A 27,655-nucleotide genomic window follows, 5' to 3' on the forward strand; every position below is an offset into this window, starting at 1 on the left:
TGGCAGTGGTAAGACAGAACTGCAGAGAAACAGGCAAGGTGTGCACAACAAAGCAGGGTGAAGGGGGACGCTGTGATGAGCATGGAGAAGTCGCCAGATACTACATGGTGATGGGAGTCATTGAGACAAAGACTGGTTGCTAGACACTCAATTTTCCTATAAGCATGCATCTAGAAACAAATCCACCTAGGACTTTCTGGATTATTTTTACAGCTATTTAAGTAATTAATTAGCTGGCTGCCTCATCATAGTGATTTTTGGTATAATGTCTGCTCTTCTATGTGACAGGTAGAAAAATGTAGATTTAGTGCCTGCCTTTGCCTGAAGAGGAAACGAACAGGGTGTAGGTGAGAATGAACAGAGGAACCCGCTGAGAGAGGTGCATTTTAAAGCCTCAGTGGACAAACAACGTCTACCTGTCAGATCTATTTCTAAAAGATTTGAATTTAAACCTTTGAGAAATGATCATTGAACTCTGACATTTAGGAGAATAGGTTTGTTCTTTTATATGTGACAAAGCTGTTGACATTTTTTATCACACCATCAAACTCACCCAAGTTTATCAGTAAGAAGCTCCGAGATAAATGGTGGGGCTTCCAGGGAGCCTTGTTCTCAATGGGAGGATGAGATGGAAAACTAGAATATCAGGGGAGATTCTAATGAACAGAGAAGGAGGGAGAGAGAGAAAGGAGGAGGGAGGGAGAAATGGAAAGAGAGAGAGAAGTAGAAAGAAAGGAAAGGTGAAAGCGATCACTTGAGGTCGGGAGTTCGAGACCAGCTTGGCCAACAGGGCAAAACTCTATCTCTACTAATAATAAAAAAAAAATAGCTGGGTGTGGTGGCATGTGCCTATAATCTCAGCTACTCGGGAGGCTGAGGCATGAGAATTGCTTGAACTTGGGAGGCAGAGGTTGTGGTGAGCTGGGATCACACCACTGCACTCCAGCCTGGGCGACAGAATGAAAATAGGTCTCCAAAAAAAAAAAAAAAGAAAGAAATGAAAAGAAAAGAAAAAGAAAGATAGAAGAAGAGGAAGGGGAGGGGGAAAAGAAGAGGAGAGGAAGGAGGGGGCCAGAGAAATGAGATGAGAAGAACTGCCAAAAGAAAGAACCCCAATTGCAGAGATCAGTCTTCCGCTTAAGCAGCCATCTCTTCCATGGAACGGGATAGCTGCAATGGGCTATGAGTAATGATGGGGAAAAGATGACGGCTGGTTTTTGAATCCTACAAAATGCCCTCCCTCTTGGCTCCTGAAAAAAAGTTGTTTAACTCTTTGAGAAGCAGCTGGTTTGATAAAAATCGTCAACAAATCCCCTAGGCCACGGTGGGCTTTTTTCTCCCACACCTTTCTTTTCATAAGAAAAGGATGCCACTGTCTCTTTGAAGCCCCTGACTGGCATTTCTACTCACATCTAGAGGGAACTTGGAATTAAGATGCTAGAATGCATCTTTGTTTTTGTATTTGAACTTGATAAGAATTTTGGTATGACTTTCCCGTTGATGAAATGGGATAACCTCCATCTTGTTTGTGTTGGGCCTCGCCTTCTGTTTTTAATCATGAGAAAAGGAATTTATAGAACAGAATTAACATTACTTGCATTTGAGCCATGTGAACACCTGCATGAGTGTAGTTCATTGTACACAATAACTGCTTATATGTCCACATCACGTTCTACCCCTATTTCCTTCCAGGTTCCTTGACCTCAAATAAAAACCGACAAACCTTGCCTGCACTGGAATACTGGACGCCTCCCACCCCACAGCCCCATACTTCTGTTTTTAGTGTTTGTTTTATCAGAAAAACCTTATAAATCTCTTCATATATGTAAGTTCTTGCCATCCTAGAAGACCCACCTATAATACCATTCCATAAATATAAGGTAAAAGTGCTCCATTTACTTCATCTAATTTTACTCTTCCTATAACCTTACATGATTGTTCTATACATTTAGATTTTCCCTTCTTCTTTACATCCTTTTCCTGGTCAAGATGTAAAAGCAACAATGTCTTTTTTCAGCCAACTGCCCTCTCTATGAAGTAGTGATGAAAATATTCTAAGTTGGGAATTCTTAACCCAGGACTATACCAACGTTCAGGAAGGTTGTACCTTGAACTTGTGGGGAAAACGCTGCATGCGTGTGATTTTGTGGAATGACTCCTTAGCTTGCATGAGTTCCCCAATAGTTCATCTACAGTAGGGCTGTGGACCGAGTTCCCGAGTTCCCCAATAGTTCATCTACAGTAGGGCTGTGGACCGAGTTCCCGAGTTCCCCAATAGTTCATCTACAGTAGGGCTGTGGACCGAGTTCCCGAGTTCCCCAATAGTTCATCTACAGTAGGGCTGTGGACCGAGTTCCCGAGTTCCCCAATGGTTCATCTACAGTAGGGCTGTGGACCGAGTTCCCGAGTTCCCCAATAGTTCATCTACGGTAGGGTTGTGGACCGAGTTCCTGAGTTCTCCAATAGTTCATCTACGGTAGGGTTGTGGACCGAGTTCCCGACAATTTCCTTTATAAATGCTGCACACAGTGATCTCGTTGGAATATCTCATCATGTGTATCTTAGTACAACAGTGGGAATTTGAATTTTAATGCCCCTTTGTAAATATTTAGCACTGAACAGCTTCCTAAACTCTTGCATAGTAGGCAATATTTATCACTTCTTCACGTTTTACTCTAAAGACAAGGACTGTGCCCTTGCAGTTTGTGTGTCTGACAGATGGTACATATCCTGAAAACAATGGTCATGTTTATCTTGTTGCCTTTTGTGCTTATAATAGAATGTAACTCCTGATATTCATCAGAAGGGAATCTGATGTATTATAGGAGATAAATACAGTCAGTAGAAGAGAAGTTTATAAAATATATCTGGTTAAAGCAGTGACTTTTCCACCTCCCATGCATTGAAATTGCCTGGGAACTTTACAAATAAAGCAATGTCCAGGCATCATCCTTACAGATTTCTGATTGTTCCTGAGTGGAGCCAGGGTCAAAGGTGTTTGAACCAGAGCAACTCCATCTTGAGTGAAGCTAGAAAATGAGGCTGGCCCTTGCTGGGCGGCAGTCCCAGAAAGTTAGGCATTCCTAGCATCTAGATGTTTACGGTTAAGGGAAGAAATTAATAATGTTTACTAAACAGACCCAGACTTGGGAGTGTCCAGATATCCCAAAATCTGGAGAAAAAAGACATTCCTAATTTTGCTTTACAGAAAATAATGTTGCCAGGCGTGGTGGCTCATTCCTGTAATCCCAGCACTTAGGGGAGTCTGAGATGGGTGGATCACTTGAGGTCAGGAGTTCAAGATCAGCTTGGTCAACATGGTGGAGCCTCACCTCTAAGAAAAAAAAAAAAAAAAAAAAACTAGCCGGGCGTGGTGGCATGTGCCTGTAATCCCAGCTACTGGGGAGGCTGAGGCAGGAGAATTGCTTGAACCCAGGAGGCAGAGGTTGCAATGAACTGAGATCGTACCACTGCACTCCAGCCTGGGTGACAGCAAGACCCTGTCTTAAAAAAATAAAGATAATAATATTGATTCTTATAAAACATAGTAATTAAGAAAATTAATCCTTTATCACAAACCCTTGTAGCAGAGCACATTTCTCCATATACACAAACATTGTACCCAGGGTGGACACCTTCCTCCTCTTACTTCCGCAATGTCCTACTCTGTCTATGGAGTAGCTGTCCTTTCGCCACTTTACTTTCTTAATAAACTTGCTTTTGCTTTGCACTTTGGACTTGCCCTGAATTCTTTCTTGCACGAGATCCAAGAACCCTGTCTTGGGGTCTGGATCAGAACCCCTTCCCTGTAACGTATTTCTGGTGATCACAGATGGGACTACGGTGCAGAAACCCTGACCCAATGACTACCTTTGGATAAATGTTGGGGTCCTGTAACGTATTTCTGGCAAACCCCAAATGGATGATACTGAAGAGACCCCCGACCCAAAGGAAAATCATCTGCATGCACCAGTTGGCTAACTTTGGGTAAGTGGGGTGCATATACCTGGGTACAGAATGGGATTGGGTTAGAGGCACAACTTAGGGGAGTCAGAGTCTCTCCTAAGACAGAGTGGGTTAGAGGCCCCTCTTAATAAAAGGCAAGGATGCTTGACCAACCTTGGGTTAGAGGCCCGACCTTGGGTTAGGGCCCGACTTAGTTGCTTCTAAGATTTAGGGGGTTAGAGGCTCCTCTCAGTAAAGTCCCTCTCGGCTAAAAGCAGGTTTGGCACCGCAGGCTCTGCTCTTCATATTAACCTGCCTTTTTCTATTGCTGCATGAATCAATTTCTTGGTTGCTGTCTCTGTCTCACTGTCATTTTCAGGAGACTTTACTTAAAGGGTCTTAGGGATTTTAACTTAGTCTTTTCCTATGTGCCTCCCGATTTCCAACTGTCTGCCTGCAAAACATTAAGAGCAAAAAGCATTGATGGCTCCGTCTCTAAAATTGCTGATTGAGATTTGGTATTTAACAGCTATGAGCAGTAAGATTAGATAGATGTGGTTGTGTTTTGTTGTCACTATGCTGACTAGGTGTGACTGAGAAGCACAAGGATGGAAATCAGGGGACTCTTCCCTTTGCCATTTTGTTTCATTTTGCACACTAAAAAAACTTCTCTCCTTTCTTGGATTTGGGCAAACCAGCTTTGCTTGTCTGCTATTGCCCAGAACCTGCTCGCTCTGGTACTTCTCATCTAAATCCTCTTCATTTCCTTTGCCTTATTCGACATTTTTGTCAAAGTCCATGTTGTGGTTTATCTAAGATTCCTGGCTCAGTTCACTTACGTTATTTGGATAATGTGAATAAGAGAATTCGATTTTTGGCAGGGATCCCCTCATTAATGCAGCTGGCCTTCAAAACCTGTCTTATCCTTGTTAGTGGAACTCAGCCAGCGGCAATATGATCTCACAGGTTTGGAACTTTTCTTTCAGCATCACCTGCTTCCTTCACGGGAACCACAGCATCGGTTCCAAAGAACTCACCACTGGGATATATTCTCGAACATTGGGACCAGTTTCAACTGAATGGGCTTAAGAACAGAAAACTGGTGTTTCTATGTAATACTGGTATTTGGCTTTGTTATTATTTGGAAAAGCAAGAGAAATGGCCTCCTACTGGAACTATGGTCTTCAATACTATACTTCAAGTGAGTTTGTTTTGTAAGCAGGAGGGAAAGCGGGATGAAATATCCTATGTTCAAGCATTTTTGCTGCTCAGTCAGGATAAACCTCTGCAGCAGTTATGTGCACGTTTGATGAGAGGAAAAGAAGAAAAAGAGCTAGGCATGGTTCTGTTTATGTGATGGATTACATTTATTGATTTGCGTATGTTGAACCAGCCTTGCATCCTAGGGATGAAGCCCACTTGATTGTGGTGGATAAGCTTTTTGATGTGCTGCTGCTGGATTCAGTTTGACAGTATTTTATTGAGGATTTTCGCATGGATGTTCATCAGGGATACTGGCTTGAAATTATCTTTTTTTGTTGCGTCTCTGCCAGGTTTTGGTATCAGGATGATGCTGGCTTCATAAAATGAGTTGAGGAGGAGTCCCTCTTTTTCTGCTGTTTGGAATAGTTTTAGGAGGAATGGTACCAGCTCCTCTTTGTACCTTTGGTAAAATTCGGCTGTGAATCTGTCTGGTCCCAGGCTTTTTTTGGTTGGTAGGCTATTAATTACTGCCTCAGTTTCAGAATTTGTTATTGGTCTATTCAGGGATTCGACTTCTTACTGGTTTAGTCTTGGTAGGATGTGTTTGTCTAGGAATTTATCCATTTCTTCTAGATTTGCTAGTTTATTTTCCTAGAGGTGTTTGTAGTATTTTCTGATGGTAGTTTGTATTTCTGTGGGATCGGTGGTGATATCCCCTTTATCATTTCTTATTTTGTCTATTTGATTCTTCTCTCTTTTCTACTTTATTAGTCTGGCTAGCAGTCTCTATTTTGTTAATCTTTTCAAAAAACCAGCTCCTGGATTCATGGATTTTTTTGAAGGGATTTTCATGACTCTGTCTCCTTCAGTTCTGCTTTGATCTTACTTATTTCTTGTCTTCTGCTAGCTTTTGAATTTGTTTGCTCTTGCTTCTCTAGTTCTTTTAATTGTGATGTTAGGGTGCCAATTTTAGATCTGAACATATCCCACAATAATAAGAGCTATTTCTGAAAAACCCATAGCCAGTATCATACTGAATGGGCACAAGCTGGAAGCACTCCTTTTGAAAACCAGCACAAGACAAGGATGCCCTCTCTCACCACTCCTATTCAACACAGTATTGAAAGTTCTGGCCAGAGCAATCAGGCAAGAGAAAGAAATAAAGAGTATTCAAATAGGAAGAGAGGAACTCAAATTGTCTCTTTGAAGATGACATGATTGTATATTTAGAAAAGCCCATTGTCTCAGCCCAAAAACTCCTTAAGCTGATAAGCAACTTCGGCAGTCTCAGGATAAAAAAAATCAATATGCAAGTATCACAAACATTCCCATACACTAAAAATGGACAAGCAGAGAACTAAGTCATGAATGAATTCCCATTCAAAATTGCTACAAAGAGAATACAATACCTAGGAATATAACTTATGAGGGACGTGAAGGACCTCTTCAAGGAGAACTGCAAACCACTGCTCAAGGAAATAAGAGAGGACACAAACAAATGGAAAAACATTCCATGCTCATGGAGAGGAAGAATCAGTATCGTGAAAATGGCCATACTGCCCAAAGCAATTTATAGATTCAATGCTATCTCCATCAAGCTACCATAGACTTTCTTCACAGAACTAGAAAAAACTACTTTAAATTTCACATGGAACCAAAAAAGAGCCTGTATAGCCAAGACAATCCTAAGCAAAAAGAACAAAGCTGGCGGCATCACGCTACCTGACTTCAAACAATACTAAAAGGCTACAGTAACCAAAACAGCATGGTACTGGTACCAAAACAGATATATAGACTAATGGAACAGAACAGAGACCTCAGAAATAGCACCACACATCTACGACCATCTGATCTTCAACACACCTGAAAAAACAGGCAATGGAGAAAGGATTCTCTATTTAATAGATGGTGCTGTGAAAACTGGCTAGCCATATGTGGAAAACAGAAACCAGACCCTTTCCTTTATACCTCATACAAAAATTAACTCAAGATGGATTAAAGACTTAAACATAAAACCTAAAACCACAAAAACCCTAGAGGAAAATGTAGGCAATACCATTCAGGACATAGGCATAGGCAAAGACTTCATGACTAAAACACCGAAAGCAATGGCAAGAAAAGCCAAAATTGACAAATGAGATCTAATTAAACTAAAGAGCTTCTACACAATAAGAGAAAGTATCATTAGAGTGAACAGGAAACCTACAGAATGGGAGAACATTTTTGCAATCTATCCACCTGACAAAGGTCTAACATCCAAAATCTATAAGAAACTTAAACAAATTTACAAGAAACAAACAAACAAACAAACCCATCAAAAAGTGGGCGAAGGATATGAAGAGACACTTCTCAAAAGAAGACATTTATGTGGCCAAAAAACATGAAAAAAAAGCTCATCATCACTGGTCATCAGATAAATGCAAATCAAAACTACAGTGAGATACCATCTCACACCAGTTAGAATGGTGATCATTAAAAAGTCTGGAAACAACAGGTACTGGAGAGGATGTGAAGAAATAGGAATGCTTTTACACTGTTGGTGGGGGTGTAAATTAGTTCAACCATAGTGGAAGACAGTGTGGTGATCCCTCAAGGATCTAGAACCAGAAATATCATTTGACCCAGCAATCCCATCACTGGGTATATACCCAAGGGATTATCAACCATTCTACTATAAAGACACATGCACACGTATGTTTACTGCAGTGCTATTCACAATAGCAAAGACTTGGAACCAACCCAAATGCTCATCAATGATAGACTGGGTAAAGAAAATGTGGCACATATACACCATGGAATACTGTGCAGCCATTAAAGCAAATGAGTTCATGTCCTTTGCGGGGACATGGATGAAACTGGAAACCATCATTTTCAGCAAACTAACATAGGAACAGAAAACCAGACACCACATGTTCTCACTCACAAGTAGGAGTTGAACAATGAGAACACATGGACACAGGGAGGGGAGCATCACATGCCAGGGCCTGTCAGTGGGTTGGGGACAAGGGGAGAGATATCATTAGGAGAAATACCTAATGCATGTGAGGCTTAAAACCTAGATGATGGGCTGATGGGTGCAGCAAACCACCATGGCACATGTATATCTGTGTAACGAACCTGCACGTTCTGTATATGTACCTCAGAACTTAAAGTAAACTAAAATAAAATAAAGAAAAGAAAAGAAAACTGGCCATTGGAAGAGGGACTGCCCAGCATCCCAGAAAGAGCCACTGGCACCCGAACTGATGATGACCGAAATAGCCAGGCAATCCTGAGTGACGGGCCCGAGACCTTCTGCCACAGCTCCCATTGGACAGCTCGCCATATCCCTGGAGGAGCCTCGGGTAACACTTGATGTGGCAGGTAAGAATACTAACTTCCTTCTGGGATGCTTACTCTTTCATCCATTATAGTGGGCCTCTGTCACCCCAAAAACTGTACGGTCAAGGGGATAGATGGACAAGTCCACGGATGCTATTTTACTTATCCTTTAAGCTGCTCTTCGGGGACTTTGGTTTTCTCCTGAATGCCCCACCCCTTGTTGGGAAAGGATTTGTTAACTCAGCTGCGAACAGTAGTATCTTTTTGAAATGATAAGGCAGACAGAAATGGCTCCTTCTCCTTTCCTGTGAATAAATACCAGGCTTTGTTGCTAGACGCTCCTGATAGAACACTTAAAGTATGCCAGACTTTGCATCCAGCTACCTGTTTGCCTGAACCCACAGGCACCCTAGGTCATTCTCGTATTCAAGTGATGGAGCAAGTTTACTCCAGCCATCCGTATTTAGAAGATGAGCCTCTAGATAATCCTGAGGTAGAATGGTTTACAGATGGAAGTAGCTCTGCACCAGGGAAGAAGGACAACAAACTGTTAACACCAGGTGCTAATCAGTGGAAAATAGTTAAGCATTTGCATGACTCTACTCACTGGGGAAGAGGTTCCCTGCTTCAATTAATGTCTCACCTTTTTATAGGAAAAGGCTTACTTAAAACAGTAAAGCGGGTAACTCGGGCCTGTGAACTATGTGTCGGGAATAATCCAAATAACCAAGCTTCACCACCTGCTCTAGTAAGGCCTGCTCAGCATAGAGGAGCGTACCCTGGCAAAGACGGGCAAGTAGGTCATTTCAGATGCTCCCATGTAAAGAGTTTAAATATTTATTAGTATTCATTGACACATTGACCGGTTGGATTGAGGCTTTTTCTATCCTGTCTGAAAAGGTAATTGAGGTTTCTAACCTCTTGCTAAAGGAAAGAATTCCTAGATCTGGGCTGCCTGAGAGCTTATACAGTGATAATGGCCCATCTTCCACAGTGACAACTACCCAAAACCTATCTTCAGCCCTAGGAATTCAGTATCGCCTTCACTCGGCGTGGAGGCCACAGTCTTCAGGGAAAGTAGAAAGAGCTAATCCAACTCTAAAAAGGACTGTTGCTAACCTATGCCAAGAAACATAGAAACCTGGCTGTCTTTATTACCTGTAGCCTTATTGTGGGTTCGAGGGGCCCCTAAGGGAAATCTGCACCTCAGCCCTTTTGAAATAATGAATGGAAGACCTTTCTTAACTATAGGCCTCCGAATAGACACAGATACTTTCAAGCTACAGAATTATGTGATCAACTTAGAACAAGTGCAAAACACACTCCTTGAACATAGAAATCAAAGACTTCCCTTACCCAGCTAAGGAAGAGAATCTTGTTCCAACCCAGCTGGGAAATTGGGTCCTATTAAATACTTGGAAGGAAGGATCCCCAGCAGATCAACTTTCTCCCAAAATGGAAGGAACCCTATCAAGTTTTCCATAGTACCCCAACTGCAGTTAAACTTCTGGGAACAAATAGTTGGGTCCACTTATCTCGAATTAAACCTTTCTCTTATGAAGTCCCACAGGCCAACGGAACACAAGAGACTGATCCCGTTTATTCCCGTGAGCCAATCAGTGACCTCCGACTCCTGTTCAGAAGAAATGAAAGGGATGGGTAACATAAAGACATGGATTGGTATTCTACTTTTGGGTATAAGTTGGAATCATGCAGAGAGTGACTTATTTACTGAGTGGGCCCTGACTTTCACCTCTCGCATAATCAGACAAACTGTTGGGTATGTGGAGAATTGCCACTTTCCTCCACGTCCAGTAGCCCTGGCATATTCAACCAACCAACCCAAGTTTATGGGGATTTTATTATGACTGGGAAACTGAACATCATAAACATAATCCCTCTTTTCCCATGTATCATAGCCACACGGGCCTCAGCCCCTTCCCCTCCTATGAAAAGATAAGAAGGCACCATTTTAATTTAATTAGAAAACAGCTAAACTCCACCCCGCTTTAGGTTATGCTATACACGATGAATTCGGGTGAATGACAGCTGTTCCAGTGCAGGTATCAGGCAAGCTCCTGTATGTTGTGAAAGTCATAATAATAGTCACCACTAGACTGAAACCCATGATATAGGATGGCTGTCACCTCAACAATGTAATCAGACCCTTCTAACAGACCAGATGTGGATGGGATGGCAAGATAATTTGCCAAAAATGAGTGACTACCCTTCTCCTTGGGGATGGTTATGGGCTTGTGGAACACATGGCTGGCCATACTTACCTTATAACTGAACTGGAAGATGTACATGATGTTGTGCTTATTTCCCAGGACACATCCTCACCAAAGTGGACTCTCTCCCATCGAACTGGGAAATTGTAAAAGCTCACCATAGGTGACAAAAACGGGCATCTTCGTGGTTCTATCCATGGCTCTATTTTCCCCACCGGCAGGTACAATCAGTATCCAGTTACAAGTTAAAGCCTTAGCCAAGCACACTGCTGCAGCTTTCAATAATACACGCCCCGGTCGTACCCTCCTAACTGGGGAAACTTCTGAGATTAGGCAGGAAGCCTTACAAAACCCTACGGCTTTGGACATTTTAATAGCGGCCCAAGAGTGAACTTGTGCTTTGATCACAACTGAATGTTATGTGTATGTTCCAGACTATTCACATAAGATTACCCAGGCTATCACAGCTTTAGACATTCGCATCTCTGTCATTGAGGCACTATCAGTCAACCCTATCTCAGTTGGGTTCCAACAACTGCCCAGTTCTTGGAACGCCTTCCTGCTTCATTTACTTAGAATGATTTTCCTCATTTTGCTTTGCTGTTGTGGAATATATTGCAGTTGTGCTCTTTGTGTGGGAATGCAAGACAAGCTCACTCAACACTTTCTTAAAATGGACACTTGTTAACCTTCCAGATATCACCTTTTGTTGGAACTGAAGAGTTATGAACAACCCTCACCATACCAATGCTCTCTGACTGAGCTTCTCTCTACCCTGAATGCAAGAGACCCTAATAGTTAGGCAGGAATAGCATCGCCCCTATTCAGCCTGAAGAAGTTAAAGATGGATCTTCATCCCTCGCAACCCTTCAGATTAAGGATCCTGTTGTAAAGGGAGGGGGCAGATACGTCAGAAGCTTTAGAATCAGAGCGACTCCATCTTGAGTGAGGGCTGGAAAGTGAGGCTGGGACTTGCCGGGCTGCATTCCCAGGAAGTTAGGCATTCCCAGGCTCTAGATGTTTATGGGTAAGGGAACAATTAATAATGTTTACTAAACAGACCCAGACTTGGAGTGTCCTGATATCCCGATATCTTGAGAGCAAAGGCATTCCTAATTTTACTTGAAGATAATAATATTGATTATTGGAAAATACAGTAATTAAGAAAATTAATGCTTTATCACAAACCCTTTAGCAGAACACATCTCCCCACATATACAAGCATTGTACCTACGGTAGACGCCTTCCTCCTCTTACTTTCAGGAACATCCTACTCCGTCAATGGAATAGCTGCCCTTTCACCACTTTCCTTTTTTTTTTTTTCTTTAGCATCAGAGTGAACAGGCAACGTACTGTGAATGGGAAAAAATTTTTGCAATCTATGTGTCTGACAAAGGTCTAATATCCAGAATTTACAAGGAACTTAAACAAATTTACAAGAAAAAACCAAACAACTCCATCAAAAAATAGGCAAAGGATATGAACAGACCCTTCTCAAAAGAAGACATTTATGTGGTCAACAAACATATGAAAAAAGCTCATCATCACTGATCATTAGCGAAATGCAAATGAAAACCACAATGAGATACCATCTCATGCCAGTCAGAATGGCAATTATTAAAAAGTCAGGAAACAATAGATGCTGGTGAGACTAGAGAAATAGGAGTGCTTTTACACTGTTGGTAGGAGTGTAAATTAGTTCAGCCATTGTGGAAGACAGTGTGGCAATTCCTCAAGGATCTAGAACCACAAATACCACGTGACCCAGCAATCCCATTACTGGGTATATACCCAAAGGATTACAAATCATTCTACCACTTTACTTTCTTAATAAACTTGCTTTTGCTTTGCACGGTGGACTTGCCCTGAATTCTTTCTTGTGCAAGATCCAAGAACCTCTCTTGGGGTCTGGATCGGGACCTCTTTCCTGTAACCCCAGAAATCAGTTTCCTTCCTTCCTTCCTTCCTTCCTTCCCTCCCTCCCTCCCTCCCTCCCTCCCTCCGTCCTTCCTTCCTTCCTTCCTTCCTTCCTTCCTTCCTTCCTTCCTTCCTTCCTTCCTTCCTTCCCTCCCTCCCTCCTTCCTTCCTTCCTTTGCCTCTTCTTTTTATCCAGGAAGATTCCAACATGCAAATAGGATTGTGAACAACTATGTAAGAGGTTTATAAAAGCTTAATTATATGGATATCTGTACGCTTGGAAGTATTCAGTAAATAACAGCATTAGAGGTAGAATGTACTAAGTCTATCTGGGGGAGATGATTGGTAAAATGTACGAAGCGAGGAAAATTCAAAAAACATGAATTTTAGATGTCTGTGAGAATGAGTGAAGAGGATACAATAATAGAGTTTCAGGCAAGGGGACACAAGGTCTGAAGGAACCCAAACTGTTCAAACATCACTTCCGAACAGTTTGGATTCAGAAACAGAGTCCCATCCTGCCAGCCTCCCTCTTCTCCTCCCCATCAATGAGTCAAATAGGTAGCAATCAGGGTGGGCAGGGCTTGATTTGGGGGCTCCATGGAGAAGGCAGCATTGCAGTTGAGATTGGGCAGGTTTTGCTTGGAGGACAAAGTGCAATCACCAGGAGAAAGGCACGGGGCTATGTCAGCCTTGTGAAACTGGAAGCATTCTGGGAATGAGACCTGCCCGTAGTTTAGTTTTGCCCACTGGCGTGTTGCTGTTTTAGCATGGGTAAACTAAACATCTTCCTTCACTCACCTGCTTGCCATCATCCATTGTATGGAGGGCAATGAAAAAGGAAGCACAGTAGGGAGCCCAGTCTCTACATGCAGCTCAAATACCTCCTGGCTGACTCCACAGGCGTGGTTTGGAGGCATCTCTCGGCGGTCTAATCTTCTTGCACAGGGACAATGAATAGCTCCTTCCCAACGCAGACAGCTCCTCTCATTCCCCAATAATGCTCACTTGTGCAGACTCCTTTGTGCATTGGACTCAAAATCTAAACCTTTCCACCAGAAAGGGATGCACGTAAGTAGATGAAGTCAAAACTGTTGGCCGTAAGCAACAGTCTGAAATGTCCTTTTGGAAGACAAGGCTCCAGCTCAGCCCAGGCACAGACAAGGACCCTATCCTTCAGGGCCGAGGCTCAGAGACCTGAGAACAAAAACTAAAGTGAACCTTGAGGCCCCTTCAGCAGACCTCAAGGCCAAAAAGGAATATCTTTTCCAAAAGAATAAGATAAATCTTATTTTAGGGTTCTCTTGCATCTATTTCCAGAGTGATGCAAAAACTAACTTTATTGTGTGTGTGTGTGTGTGTATATATATTTTTGTTTGTTTGTTTGTTTTTGTTTTTGTCAGTCTCGCTCTTTCGCCCAGGCTGGAGTGCAGTGGCGTGATCTCAGCTTACTGCAACCTTCACTACCTGGGTTCAAGCGATGCTTCTGCCTCAGTCTCCCGAGTAGCTAGGACTACAGGTGTGAACCACCACGCCCAGTTAACTTTTGTATTTTTAGTAGAGGTGGGGTTTCACCATATTGGCCAGGCTGGTCTCGAACTCCTGACTTCATGATCTGCCCGCCTCAGCCTCCCAAACAGTGCCCAGCCTTTATTGGGTATTCTTTTAATGTGCCAAACACTACTTTAAAAGCTTTTTATGTCTTACCCCATGCAATCTTCACAGTATTCCAATGAATAAGATGACATTATTACTCCCAGTTTGCAGGTGAGAAATCTACTCTCCATGAAGCTAAACATTTGTCCAGGGTTATTCAGTTAATAAATGGAGGAGTCAAGAGATCTGACGGCAGAATGTCCACTCTTGATTTCTGCCTAATATGCCCCCACCTCTTTTTCCGGTACAAGAACAGGTATTCTTATAAGAAAGAAGACCACAGAGGCACCTTTCTATCCCCCAGGAGCTTACCGGAGGCCCTAAACCTGATATGAACGCTTCAAATAAATTCTGCAGAAGCAAAGCTGGTACATTTTTGTCACCAGAGACTTTGCAGTTAGCTTTGCCTTTAAATCTTCTACCAACCCTTTAAGTCCAATAATGTGTCTAAAAATCAAATGAAGCTGTGGAAACTACCATATTAGATAGGAAAGCTTACCATTCATTTGGAGAGATCAAAAAGAGACACTGTGGACTTAGTACAATGTAGACATGGACCTCTGAACACAAGAACTATTTAGAGCTAAGTATTTGAGATGCAAGTCAATGCATCTTAAAGCTACCTGCATTTTTTTTTTCCAGAATAGAAACTCAACATAGTAGGATAGTTCCTTAAAAAGCATACCAACAATAAAACCTCACTCTGCAACCGCCTACATGGGCAACTGGCTGCCAGCGCCTGTGTAAGAGCTTGGGGTAAGGTGGAGGGGTGGGTGGGGGAAGCGGAGAGTGAAATTCTATTTCCAACTTAAGTTTTTCCAGATGGTACTCTAAAGCATAAATTGGTGAAATTTTGAAAACAAAAGTGAAGTTAGAGACAAGGCAAATCTAGTATCTGAACGACCCTTTCTTTGGAGATGTTCTCCCAACAATTCAGAACACCTTCCAAAGGTTATCTGAATGAGACAATATTTAGGCAGCAAATTATGGTGGATGGTGTCAGCATTCTACTCAACTCTCTGCTTTTCTCTTTAAAAAACTGTTCCCGTGTTCCTTCACACTGGCTTCAATGTGTGCTTTTGTCCTTAACGATCTGTACCTGCAACTTTCCTTGATGACACTTCTTAGTTTCTGAATTCTCCTTGCCCACAAGCACAAAGAGCCTAAAGTGCCTGAGGGTTCCTGGCCCTTGGAGGGGCCTCACACAGAGTCCGATGCTGGAGGTGAAAGCCCTGCTCCTGTGCATCTAGCTGGGGGGTCAAAGGCAGCAGGATCGCTTGCCCTCCAGAGCTGCCCGCCATGGGATCAGGGTGATGCTACTCTGCACGCGACTTCATCTGAAACTTCATTTGGGTTCTCCATCCACTCCCGTCTTACTTTCCCTAGCACTTACTGGGTTCTCCTGGAAGCACTTCCTTCATAAATCAATTGCACACAAATCCCAAACTCAAAGTCTGCTTCTAGAGAAACTGAAGGGATTTTTAAAGTAAGGAGGATGCCAAAGTCAATTAACAAATGCTACACGAAAGGTTCTGGCAATAAATAAGAAACGAGGCCAGGCACGGTGACTCATGCCTGTAATCCTAACACTTTGGGAGGCCTAGGCGGGAGGACTGTTTGACTTCAGGAGTTTGAGACTATTCCAGACAACATGATGAAACCCTGTCTCTAAAAAAAAAAGTAAAAAAAAAAAAATTAGCCAGGCATGGTGGCATGTGCCTGTAGTCCTAGCTACTCAGGAAGCTGAGGTGGGAGGATCGCTTGAGCCTGGGAGGTTGAGGCTGCAGTGAGCTGAGATTGTGCCACTGCACTCCGGCCTGGGTGAAAGAGTGAGAGAAAGAAAGGAAAGAAAGGAAGGAAAGAAAAGAAAGAAAGAAAAAGGAAAGGAAAGGGAAAGGGAAAGGGAAAGGGAAAGGCGTGGCTCAGAGGCTCACATCTGTAATCCCAGCATTTTGGGATTGGACAGATCATGAGGTCAGGAGATCGAGACCATCCTGGCTAACACGGTGAAACCCCGTCTCTGCTAAAAAATACAAAAAATTAACCAGGCGTGGTGGCGGGCGCCTGTAGTCCCAGCTACTCGGGAGGCTGAGGCAGGAGAATGGCGTGAACCTGGGAGGCGGAGCTTGCAGTGAGCGGAGATCTTGTCACTGTACTCTAGTCTGGGTGACAGAGCGAGACTCCATCTCAATAAAAAAAAAGAAAAGAAAAGAAAGAATGGAAGGAGGGAGGGAGAAAGAAGGAAAGAAAGAAAGAGAGAAAGGAAGGAAGGAGAGAGAAAGAAAGAAGGACAGAAATAAAGAAAAGAAAGGAAGAAAGAATGGAAGGAAGAGAAAGAGAGTAAGGAAGGAAGGAGAGAGAAAGAAGGAAGGAAGTAAAGAAAAGAAAGAAAGAATGGAAGGAAGGAAGAGAAAGAAAGAGAGACGAAGGAAGGAATGAGAGAGAAAGAAAGAAGGAAGGAAATAAAGAAAGGAAAAAAGGAAAGAATGGAAGGAAGAAAAAAGAGAGAAGAAAGAAAGAAAGGAAGGAAGAAAGAAGTAAAGTGGCAAGGAGGTCGTCATTATTTCAGATCGAAAGAAAGAGAAAAGAGAGAAACAGAGAGAGAGAGAGAGAGTGATGTGGCAAGAAGACCATTATTTCAGGTCCCAAGAGGTGCTAGCTCCACTTTGAAAGAATTTTCTGGACTAAGTCAATCTTCATCGGCAATGGCACTTTCGAAATGTGCATCAGACATGTCCATGGGCTACCAAAGGTCTCCCCAGTGGAAGAGCTGTTGTCATCCTCTCCCATTCCCGCTTCCACGTCTTATTATCAAGATTAAAGTCAAGATATTACTCAAACAAATTGTTTCCTCTTGGACATTATCACAGGATTAAAGTTTCCCATTACTGGCATCCTTTTTCTGACTTTTTCATCAGCATTTTCAGTATAAAAACCTTTCACTGTGAAGTCAAATATGCATGATCCTTTTAATGTATGTACTTTATAATGAGATTTTTGTCGCCATAAATTTGTCTTCTTGTGTCCTCTATTTCTACCTTATAATACCCTGAGGTCTGGTAACCAGAGTCATTCTGGAAAAAAACAACTGGAAAGGTTATAGCTTGAGCCAAGTCGTGCTACACATCTTCCTTTTATTCCTGGGCTTCATTGCTCGGTTTTCCTTTATTTTCTTCATTCATTCAATCGTTTGGTCATTCCAATGACATTTCTGGAACGCTTGTTGTTTGTTGGTTACTGTTCTTGGTGACAGAGAGGTAGGGTTAACGATGAGCTAAAAGAAGATGAAGATCAGGTGGTGGCCTGGGACGGGCTCCTGGAGCTGATTCTGCACGCTCTCTCCAGCTCCACGCTCTCTCCAGCTCCACGTGCAGCGACATTGCTTTGGTAGTTTGAAATTGGCCACGGTGGAGTATTTATACTACGAAAATTGGCAGACACCACAAATCAGGGCTTCTTTATTCCAGCTCCCAGAGGACACTGCTGAAGACTGTCACTTTTCTAGAGCACACAGTCTGTAGGGGAGGTGGACATTAAATAAACAATCACAGCAACCAATGTAAATTGGCAACTGTAAGAAAAGATGAAGAGCAGAGGTATTTGGTGAAGTAAGAGTCTATCTCAGAGGACCTGAGTGTAGCCAGGGAGGCCAAGGACAGTTTTTCAGAGGAGACCATGCTTGGGATGTGAACCCCAATGAAGAATGGATAGAGGCAAAGGGAATTCCAGGCAGAAGGAACTGCAGGCACAAATGCTCTGTTGCTGGGGAGAGGAAAATGGACCAGAAAACAAAGACAAAAAAACCAGGTGGCTGAACTACCCACAGGGCTTGGGACTGAGGTGGGAGATGCAGTCGAGCTGTGAGTAGAAGAAATTTCAAGTTTTTTTTTTTTTTTTAATGTCCATTGTAACTTTATTCACAGTATCGCAGTAGCCAAAGGTGAAAACAACCTGTCTCCTGACAGATGAACGGATAAACTAAATGTAGTATATCCACATAATGGCAAATTATTCAGTTACAAGAAGGAAAGAAGTTCCGAGTCATGGTTCTGCGTAAGTGAACTTTGTCCACACCATGCGAAGTGAAATAAGCCAGACGCATAGTACAATATTGCAAGACTCCACTAACACGAAACATCGACAATAGGCCAATCTATAGAGACAGAAAGTATATTTAGAGGGGCTGGGTGGGGGGGACAATAGAGTTATTGCTGATGGTTACAGAGCTTCTGTTTGGGGTAATGAAAAAGCTTCAGTGGAGATGGTGGCACAACATGGTGAATCTAATTAATTCCACTGAATTGTAGACTTAAAAATTGCTAAAACGGCAAATTTTAAGGACATTTCAAGTCTTTTACAGTCACATTGAGCGTTGTCTCTTTCACAGTCAGAAAACTCTGGCCAGTCGAATCCAAGCCATAGCTTGTTTATGTGCAGCTCCTGAGCTAAAAATGGATTTTATATTTTTGAACTTAAAAAAAAGAATGTCCAGCATAAAAAGTATATGGCTCACAGAGCCTAAAATATTGCTATCTCACCCCTTCCAGGAAAAGCTGGCCAATGCCTGGCCTTTGCTATATAAGAAAAGGGAAATTATTAAAACTTTAAAAATAAGCAAATAACATTTATTTTAATATGAAAATGCTTGGGAATAGCTTCCCTAGGAGACATCATGGGGTAGTCAAATACTTACTCCCACTGAGAATGAATAAGTTTAAATGTAAGAGTTGACTTGAGAGTATTCTGAATAAGAAGAAGTGGAAAATAAATGAAAGGGCAGAAGCCACACAGGCAATGCAATAAAAATTGCCATAAGGATAAGAATTCACAGACCAGGCTTATTTGTATAGATACTAATAAGCACAAAATAATCTTAGTTTAAACAGGAAAAAATAGGCCAAGCTAAATTATAACCTGTTGCAGTGGGGAAAAAATGAAAAAAAAAATGAAAAAAAACCCCAAAAAACCCACATTTTCAGATGAGCTATGGGTCCTACAGAACTGTCCATAGGACACTGGAATGTCACACAGAGTAAGGGACAATTCTTCATGATATGAAACCACTGCACATGCTGCAGGACACCTGTCAACCCAGGCCCTGCCTACTATAATGGCCAGCAGCAAACCCCAGTGATGATCACAGCCAGAGACACCTCCCAAACCTCCAAAGAGAAGCTGGACTTGCTTCGTGTCTAAGATCCTTAGGTGAGTTTAATTATTCTTAGGGGGGGTTCTTCTCTGGCCTGGGTGGGTTTCTGTTCAGAAGTGGTCATTTTATGTTCTTTCCTCCAGCAGAAAAAGCTACTTTTATGCACTGAGATCTTTCATGTAAAGATCCAAAGGTGGGTTCCATGAGGATGGAAAGTACCAGGTGTGGAGTCTCCTTGAGGCAACGGAGACGAGGGGAGCAGGCAGGGATTCTTTGCTCTTTTCACAATGCGATGGTGGGACAGTCTCCACCTGAAACTTGTAGCCACACCCACCTTCCATCTGATCACTCAGCTGGGGACTCTGGCCAGGGGATGCTGAGTGGGTTTGCAGCAGGAATGCTCTCTAGATCAGTCCACAGAAGCTTGAAGATCAGGAAAGGCTGCTGTCAGGAAGTCCATCCAAACAGGGATGAGGTCAACATGGCTGCCATCCTCTTAGCCAAGTCATTCCTGACCCTTTTCCTGGACGCCTCCCGCTGTGCAATGGTGGCTTTTTCCTGCCTTGCCCTGATGATGAAGGCGGCTTGTTGAGCCTGTGTCACGACACATAGCTCCTCCTTGTATAGGCTCACCGCTGGGGGCTGAAAAGGTGTGGCCAAGCAAGCAGTCAATCCGTGAGTGGAATCCTTCTCATCTAGAAACACAAACGCAGCTTCCTGTGCTCACGGCATCCTGGGATGCGCCGGGACACTTCCACCTGCAAAGCAGCCCCCTTGAGTCCTCCACATTCAAAGGGATGTCGAGAGAGTGACTTGACTCAAACGGTTAATGGCTTGAAAACATCACAGTGTTTGGAGTGTTGGGAATGCATCGGAGGCAAACCAGAGACGATGTATATAGAGCAGGTAGGAAATTCAAATGAACTAAGACTGCAGGAGAGACACAGGTGAGCTTGCGTGGACAGCAGGGGAACTGGCAGGACTGATGCTCATGGTGTATAGATATGAGATTCTGTTTAGATCTTTCTAAGCTCCTGCTGATAGAATCACCCTCTTCTTGCCCAGTGTCTCTCTCCACTGGCTACTGCTTACTGCAGATTTGCAAGGGAGCAGACACCACAGGGGTATTCACTGTGCCTGGCCCCATCATCACAAAACTTTTAAAGCATATAGAGTGGCTTTCCCTGAAGAAATAGAGGTCAAATGGAGAAACTGGAAGCAGGGAAGACATGTGAATAAATATAGGGTTTTCTTGTGTCTTAGTATGAGTTATGGAATGTTCCACTGACATAAAGTCAGGCCCCATTTAATGATCTCTTCTCACTGAGTATTTGTAACCCAAATGTCTATCACGAATGCTACTGTTGACTGCTGCCTCCATACACAATACAATAACATGCAAATATCACACAACTCTATTGCAAAGGGATATTTAGAATCTTTTAAAAGATGTCATATTTAATAAAAACAGTGAGTGAAATCTTGGAGAAAACCACTTGTACTACTTGATCGCCACATAAAATGATTGACAAACAGGAATAGGGTAGAATTAAATGTGTTAGGGTTCAAAAAAGAGGCAAATCAACAAGGATGATGACACATTTGGCACTTCAAAAACATGTGATGTGCCTGAGAAAAGCTCAAGATAAGCCTTTTAGAAAACTTGATGAAGACCTAGATTACTTTTTCAAAATCAATCAAAACTGAAGGGGTGTTCATTTACTTATTTACTTATTTTTCTGAGAAGTTGCTTCTCCCACGCAATCCATACTGGTTTCATTCGGTCTTTACCTAGGAATAAACCCATGGTTCTAATTGTAACTCTTGTTTAAGATAAAACACCTTATCTTTTTGATTTCAAGTGTCATTTCTAAAGATCGGTTCCCAATCAAATCTTGTTGATTCCTATTTTTATTACGCCCTCTCGACCTCTGTCTTGCATAGAGTGACTTTAAATGATCTTTCATGGATACCTATTGTTCCTAAAGAGAGTTTCCAACATTCAGAAGTACAAGGGAGGTAGAGCTGTGGTGGGAGGGATGAAGAACTAGGAGCCTCCAAAGAGAGGCAACATTCTATTTAAAAGTGAAATGTCCTTGAAGTCCTCCTGGAGCAGCCCCCACCGTCCCGCCCACCCCCGTCTGAAAGTGTTTTCTGCACGTGAGCTGGAATCTCTGCTACAGACAAATATAGAAAGAAAATAAAGCTAACTCTTTCATCTCCACATCATGACATTTCAAAAAAAAAAACATATTCGCCTGGAAATGAAGATATATTTTATTTTTATATATTTCTTTTTTGTTGGGAGTTTTTTCCTATTAAAAAAAATTTGCATGCCACAGACACATTAGCATTCTTGCTAGGGCTGCAGACTGTTCAAGATCACATCTTGTCTGCATAAACAGGTATCTGGGATGCCTTAAACTCTTTCTGCTCAGCATCTGTGATGAAGCCCTAGATGAGACTTGAGCAGAAAACACAAAATCAGAATACTGTAGAATTGGCAAGGAAGGTAAGCAAACCAATTATACACAATTAGTTTCTGAATATCTAAATCTCTCCTCTTTAGGGATTAGAAAAAGGGTCTGTCTTTGAAGTACCAGCTCTGCCTGCAGACTCCTTCAACCTTCTAACTTTAATTGACACGGTACAGCATTTCCCAGTTGACTGTGTTCTCAAGAATTTTTAATTAGAAGTTTTCCATCTGCTATATCTGGTAACTCAGTGCTTCTTTGTATACCCTTTCCTCCATCTTTGTTTATTTTGTTAATATTTTTAGAGAAAACACATTAGGAATGATTTCTCTACACTCCATCTAAGGAGGATACGTCATCAGGTCAAAAGAAGGCAGCTTTGCTTGACAAGGTTTTTGGTGCCTAGTCTTAGGGAAAGCAATATCATAGCTCACAGGTGATAGTAACTGGACCGTCTCCAGCAAACAAGTGAGCTTGTGTCCCCAAACGTCTACACCTGACAGCTAAATTGCACGTGGACTCTGAAGCGCATAAAATCTAACACCGTCAGCTCAATACTGAAATAAATGATGAGCAAAGACCATTTTTCCTTATCTCGCCACAATCTCTTTAAGCATGTAGCTGAATTGCTAGAGTAAAAGAAATGCTTTCCATTCATTTGAAAATGCAAACAGGATTATTAATTGATAGTGATGATCAATGTTAACTCTACTAATGGTTTTCTCAACTCCCTTCTGACATGACAAATGAAAGTGCTGAGAGGCTCAGATGTTTCTGTTTGATTCTTTTGTGGTAAAAAAAAAAAATTCAAATATGTATCTAGTTGATTCCTCATATGAAAGAGATGATTCTGTTTCTTTAGGCTTAGCTGTTAAATTCCCAAGTGAAAAAGCTATGCCACATCTATGATCAATACATAATTGTGTTTCGGCCTTCAAGTGCTCAGGGTCTGAGGTTGAAGAATTAATTTGCTGGTTGAGGTTAATAGAATGTCAATTAATTTCTTGGTATAAATGTCAATACATTCAGTTAAGCCTTGTGATTTAAATATAATTAAAGATAAACTTTAAGTCAATGTTGCCTTTGTCGTTTTGGGTATGGTGAGTGATTTACTAAAATCTCAGAAAGCCGCAGGGAAAAAGAATTTGATCAAGAAGTTTGCTTTTCTCATACAACCAGTTAGGTGTGTTTGTTATCAGTTTCATGTGAAGGAAACAGAATGAACTGCATCTTCTTTTATCTCAGGCTTCAAACATCCATTTATTAACCTTAACAGTTCATGTCACTCACAAAGAGTTTTTACAGTGTGGAAAGTCATTTGTTCATCATGAACACTCTCCAGATAAGATAGCAGAATAAGCAGTGAAATGCAGTGGTTGAGTAAATGGAATTTAAAGTGAATTACACTTGGAATAGAATCCCGATATGGTATTAGCTGTGTTATACAATACTTAACTCCTTGAGCCTCAGGTTTTTAAACAATAAAATGGTCAGTTATTATAACTCTCTTTGAGTGATTGTCAGTCCTCTGGGTATGGCATGCAGATGGTGCACTGAACAACTCTAGGTGGTATCATTCACATAGTTAATGTGGTACATCTTTAAATTGTTCAGTGTACAACCTGTACAACTGTATGAGGCAGTCATAGCACTCAGAGTGCTGAACTGAGATCATTTATGCAACGTATTTAGGACTATGCCTATGAAAAGCTTGCAGAAGGATTTGGGGAGACATAGAGTGTAATTTTGTAGTTGTAATTGGGAATCAAGCCTGAGATAAGTTTTGTAAGTGTTTATGGGGACTGAGGTGATGTTAATTGCTATTCCCAGGAAAGTTAGTGCTTTTATCTCACTTTGTCTGGCATCTCCCCTCACCATGGACCCTTATACAAAAATTGAAGGAGTACACCTCTTACTCCTGGAAGAAGATGCATTAATTCCAGGCTTCATTATAGCAGGTGTTCAAGGTGCTGGAATGAACACAACAGGAAAGGTCTCCGCACTCATGGAGACTGCACATTCCAGTGGATGTGAGAACTCCGATGGAAGTACACTGAAGGCAAAAACTCAGTCTCATCCAGACTGAAGAGGGTACCTTATGTTTATCCAAACACTTTCCACTTTCATTTGTCATGTCAGATGGGAGTTGAGAAAACCATTATTAGATTTAGCAATGATCATCACTCTCAATTAATAATTCTGTTTGCATTTTCAAATGAATGCACAGCATTTCCTTCTACTCAGGCAATTCAACTGCATGCTTAAAGAGATCATGGCTAAAGAAAAATCACCTTTGCTTGTCATTTGTTTCAGTATTGAGCTGATGGTGTTAGATTTTATGTGCTTCGGAGTCCACATGCAATTGAATTGTCAGGTGTAGATGTTCGGGGACACAAGCTTGTTAGAGGCAGTCCAGCTGCCATCCCAGGTGAGCTAAGATACCACTTTCCCTACGAATTGGCACCAGAAACCCTTGTCAAGAGAGAATTTGTCTTAAGAGACTTGACTAGTCCTATCCAAAGCTAAGGCCTGAAGAACAAATTGGAGAAGAATAAATGCCTGTCCTAGGAGGGTTTCTTGAAAGCAGACACTGGGATGGCATTTTGGATGCAAGGTGTTCGTTAGGGATAATCATATGTCAAGGGAAGAAAGAGGAACCAGGATGGAGCAGGGGGAGAAGAGACCCTTTCTGTACTGAGGAGCAAGCCCAACCAAGCCCCCGTCACCCCGCAGGGAGCCTTGGAACAAGAACCACCTGTACGAGGATCCCAGAGGGGGCTGAGGCAGGTAGGTCTTTCTACCTTACCTCAGTGTGTCAATCACTGGGTGTGTGATTCTCTGGAAAGGGCGTGACCTTGGATGAGGCAGCTCCTGGCACTAGAGGTAGAACTGACGTCTGAGAGGAGCTGAATGGAGGCTGTCTGCTGAGCACACGTGCTGCAGGGGAACAGCAGAGCCTTCCTGGACAGGGAATCCAGGCAGTGCATCTCCTTCCCCCTGCAATGCCCACCCGGCACTGTCCGCCCGCCCCCCACATCCACACCTACCGAGAGAGCAGTCCCTCAGAGGGAACTTTCCTAAACTTTAGTCACTCAAGGCTTGATGGACTCGTTCTATTTTTGAATAACTCATATAAAAATAATTCTTAAAATAAAAACATCTTAAAAATGTTTAAATAAAATAATTAAATTCTTAAAATAAAAAAAAAAACACTCACCAGGATATTATCATATCATCTTGTATATTTTGTTTTAGTAAACACAGTCTTAGGGAAAAGCCCTGTGTTACGGTTTGGGTCTGTGTCTCCGCCCAAGTCTCAAGTTGAATTGTAATCCCCAATGTTGGAGGCGGGTCTGGTGGGAGGTGACTGATCAGAGGGGTGGATTTCTCATCAATTGTTTCGTACCATCCCCTTGGCACTGTTCTCACAATAATGAGTGACTTCTCACAAGATCTGGTTGTTTGAAAGTGTGTGGCACCTCCCTGCTCCCTCTCTCTTGCTCCTGTTCCGGCCATGTGACATGCCTGCTTCCCCTTCACCTTCTGCTATGATTAAAAGCTTCCTGAGACCTGCCCAGAAGCTGAGCAGATGCCAGTGCTGTGCTTCCTGCACAGCCTGCAGAACCACGAGCGAATTAAACCTCTTTTCTGTATAAATTGCCCAGTTTCAGGTCTGTCTTTATAGGAATACAAGAATGGACTAATACGCTATGTGAGCTCTAGGACCAGGCATCGCTGGGATGCTTCTGTCATAAGATGTGATTCAACAGGCATTAACTGAGGTCTTCTGGTGTGAAAGGAGCCACAAGTATGGAAAGACAGGGCCAGCATGGCTTTGAGTTAGAGGCAGGGCAGGGTTCAACAGGAGGGGGCTGAGAATCCCTGTGCAGAGATCAAATGACCCTCTTTCTCCGGGAGCCACACACACACAGACGGGCTGTAAACAGATGGGATGAATCTCTAGGAAGATGCTGTGGCTTTGGGGCTTTAGGGTGGAGTTTGCACTATGCCCAGTGGGAATGCTTGCCTGCTCACAAAAGAGCTGCTGTCCTGGAGGAAGCATGGGGTGAGAAGGCAAGGATCTTCAGCCTCTGAGACAATGAATGGACCATGCCACGCCATGCTGACAGGCACTGAAAACCAACTGCGTGGAGGACACCGGCTGAAGACAGGGTGGCCCATTTGATGGATGCAACTAGCAAGACCTGCCCAAGACGACCCTCAGCCAAGGACGAATCATGGTGCTGGAGAAGCCTCAGTACAATTTACGCCTTCATTTGCTGGTGCATAGAATAAAGTGTTTATTGTTTGTGGGATTTATTTACTTATTTATTTGCACAGTATCTGTCTGTCTGTCTATCCATCTGTGTACTTACCACTTTCAGGTGGCTAGTGGCTGGCAGGAAGGTATGAGTGAGAGAGGTGGCATGAGAATAAACACTACACACATTCGCTTACTTGAGTGTCCATAGAACCATCCCTTTAGAGAACGTCCCCTCCCTGATCCATGTGCCTCAAATGCAGCAGCCAATTCCATTACAGGTGTGGGCATGGACCCAGGCTGTCCCAAAGACCCTGCCCTGCCAGTCTTCAGAGTCCCTTGGGGAATACGGCACTGGTGTGGATGCCAGGGGAGCAGGGGCCTTCTTCAGTGTGACGGGCTGCAAGGTCAAATGGATGGAGTTGTTTGTGGCCTTCCCTGTGGCCAAGAGGCTGAGTGGTAGCCAGAGGCAGACAGAAAGGCCTGGGGACATAATTTGAATACTTGGATCCAGCCAGAACTGATGCCAGTCCCAGCCCTGGATGTTTTTAGTTAGATAGATAGGTTAAGGAAGCTCTTTCTTTTTCCTTTCCTTTTCTTTTTTTTTTTCTGAGACAGAGTCTTGCTCTGTCACCCAGGCTGGAGTGCAGCAGCACAATCCTGGCTCACTGCAACCACCGCCTTCCTGGTTCAAGTAATTCTCCTGCTGGAATTCCACGCAACTACCACCATGCCTGGCTAATTGTTGTATTTTTGGTAGAGATGGGATGTGACTATGTTGACCAGGCTGGTCTTGAACTCCTGACCTCAAGTGATTCACCCACGTCAGCCTCTCAAAGTGTTAGGATTACAGGTGTGAGCCACAGAGCCTGGTCTCTTTTTCCATTTCTTTAAAATTTGGGTTGCTGTTGTTTATAATTAAAATACCGAGTAACACTCCTGGTATCTGTCTGGTAGCTCAAAGCTAAAGAAGTGTAATGTCTGTCATGCAGTTAAAACTCCAACTGAAGATCTACATATGCAAAATGTGTGTGTGTACACATACACAAATACATATGTATATATGCACACATCATGTATAAATATACCTTACACATATGTCTGTATATCCGTGTGAAATATTCCTTAACCCCTTCCACATTCTCCATTCTTGTTTGAGCTTATAAACTGTGTCCTATAACCATGTCTTTTGCATTACCATTCTGTTCATTTGTTTAATTTAAATACCTATTTGCATATTGGCTTCTTTTAGCTGCAAGTGAATGCTTTGAGGATAGGGAATCTCTCTCCCTCTCTCCCTCCCTCCCTTCCCTTCTTCATTCCTTTCCTTCCTTTCATCTGAACTGTTACTTATTATTTTTATTTTTACACTCAACCGTACAGACCCCATATGTTCCGGGTTCTCCATCGATGAGCATTCAATGATTACCTGATTCAACGACTGTGGGCAGTGTTGCAAACTGTTGACTCAAAATCTGTTCCCTCTTTCCTCCTTACC

General features: G+C 42.6%; 1 protein-coding gene across 2 annotated transcripts in view; it reads right to left on the reverse strand.

Moving 5' to 3' along the window:
- Nucleotides 1–27,655, reverse strand: part of TMEM132D (transmembrane protein 132D) — an 825,450-nt gene that overhangs the window by 271,243 nt on the left and 526,552 nt on the right. The gene's annotated exons all lie outside the window — the stretch shown is intronic.

This window comes from Macaca fascicularis, chromosome 11 (assembly GCF_037993035.2).
Source record: "Macaca fascicularis isolate 582-1 chromosome 11, T2T-MFA8v1.1".
Classification (NCBI taxonomy): domain Eukaryota; kingdom Metazoa; phylum Chordata; class Mammalia; order Primates; family Cercopithecidae; genus Macaca; species Macaca fascicularis.